The sequence below is a fragment of the Aplysia californica genome, unplaced genomic scaffold (genome assembly GCF_000002075.1).
Source record: "Aplysia californica isolate F4 #8 unplaced genomic scaffold, AplCal3.0 scaffold00063, whole genome shotgun sequence".
Classification (NCBI taxonomy): Eukaryota; Metazoa; Mollusca; class Gastropoda; order Aplysiida; family Aplysiidae; genus Aplysia; species Aplysia californica.
The window spans coordinates 700,726-702,773 of record NW_004797333.1 but is presented as its reverse complement, the minus strand read 5'-3'; the positions used below and the strand labels follow the sequence as shown (position 1 = coordinate 702,773).

At 36.2% G+C, this 2,048-nt stretch overlaps 1 long non-coding RNA gene across 1 annotated transcript in view; it reads left to right on the top strand.

The window, feature by feature from the left end:
* LOC106011152 overlaps positions 1 to 2,048 on the top strand; it is a 9,447-nt gene that overhangs the window by 3,251 nt on the left and 4,148 nt on the right. Inside the window, exon 2 of the long non-coding RNA XR_001184679.2 lies at positions 768 to 896. This is a non-coding gene — a long non-coding RNA (uncharacterized LOC106011152). The remainder of the gene's footprint in view (positions 1 to 767; positions 897 to 2,048) is intronic.

Genomic DNA, 2,048 nt, shown 5'->3' with positions numbered 1-2,048 from the left:
AGAGAGAGAGAGAGATAGAGGGAGAGAGAAAGAGAGAGAGGGGGGATGGAGAGAGAAAGAGAGAGAGAGAGAGAGAGGGGGGGTTGAAAAAGTTTCTTTACAGAATCTCACTTGTTTAGCAATTGCGTGTTAACTGTGGACACATAAATGAATTATTGTCCGTCTTTCTACGCACCTGTCACCTTTTTAATTTATTTGTGTTTCATTTGTCAAAAGACATCCAAAAAGGAGGAGTTGATAGGAAATACATTAAAAATATAGACACTTCCATAAATAAATAAACATTTTGCTCGACACCACTTTTTTTAAAGGCACATCATTATCATACTCTACGTCAAAGGGTATACACCGGCAATCGTACAGGAGAGAAGACAAAGAACGGACATAATCATAGAATATGTTTGGGGGCGTACTGACTTGTGAACAAGTCTAACACAAAATATAAAGCGAAAGAAAATTATTATAGTGGGGATTTAACAGCGACCTTCCTCAAAAATGTTTTCGACGCGCCAACTTTGCCACAAACGCAACCAAGTTCCGCTTACAGGACTTATTAAGCCTAATAGGCTCATTTTGACACAATCAGGATACGCTTGTACAGACATATTATTTTTAATATTCGCCTGCGCTGCTGTTCGGTCGCAAGTGTGCCTTGCCTGTGCCCCCTCTCTCTCTCTCTCTCTCTCCCTCTCTCTCTCTCTCTTTCCAACGCTTTGAAGATTTTAATGCTTTGCGTAACGACGTTATTTTCCCCTTCTACCACACAGAATACAACGTCGATTTTAGATCCACTTATTGGGAGAGAGATGGAAGACAGAGAGACAGACAGAGAGAGAGAGAGAGAAGGAATCAAAGGACAACGTGAATTCCTCGGAACTATGAGCAAGTTTTACGAGGTAAGCAAAGAACATGCACATCTATTTTCATTGAGCAACAAACCAGATTCTTGATCATACTTACTTCAATAAGACTATGATTTCTCTAAATTGCATAATATTTTCTATGACTCTTATGCAGGAATATAATTCGAAGCAAGTAAGCCTAGAGATCTTTAGAATGGACAATGTAGATTTCTTGATCTACATTTAAAGAATGTGTGTCTTGCATGAGAAAGTCGTAATCGTGAGTCTGCAATTTCTCTCTCTGCTATTGTGTTTCGTGCGCATGAAAGCATCCGTCTTGAGTCTGAATTGTTATGCCGGTGTAATAATGTGTGCCTTCCATGTGAAAACTGTGTGATTTTGTTAGTATTGCATTTGAAAGCCGCCATCTTGAATGTAGATGGTCTGAATTATACTAATTATCGGTGGATAATGCATAATCAAATCTGTTCTCTAATTTTAACCGAAGCCCAGTAAAAAGGTAATAATATTCTCTTGCTGCTTTATAAATTATGTTTAGAACAAAACCCAATGTAAACTTTAGCCACTCCATCCTTGGAAGAGTACCTTAAACGCCCTGTCAAAATATGGATAGGCCTAGGCCGCTATCGGAACTTGAGCACACAAAACTATGTATTCATTATGTAATACATGTAGAACGAATGGGCTTTTTAATTTCTTTTTGGAGGTGTAAATTGATTTGTTGGGTTTTCTCTCTTAAACAGTAACATCGAACCGGTGGTATTATAATAACTATATTTTACGTTTTTAAATCATTACTGTTGTCTGTGATGCTCAAACAATGTGAACGTTGTTGTCCTTTCAGCAGAGGAAAAAAAGGTTAAAATGAATAGCCTACTTTTCAAAGTTGGTTATAATTAATCACCCAAACATATTAAACCATTACCATTTTCGAAAACAGATTCTAACAGAGAATTTTGTTGTTTGTACCAGTTTATGATTTCATCATCTTCTTCTGTTGTACATATGTATTCTAACTTTCTTTTTTACATAGTGTCGTGAATATCTAAAGTATCTGTCTAGGGGCCAGGAAAAAACAAATAATATGAACATCTGAACTAATTAAGATATGCTACACAATGTTATCAAGCAATTTGGAATTATGATAACAAAAACAATCAGAAGATTAATAATAATAATAATAAT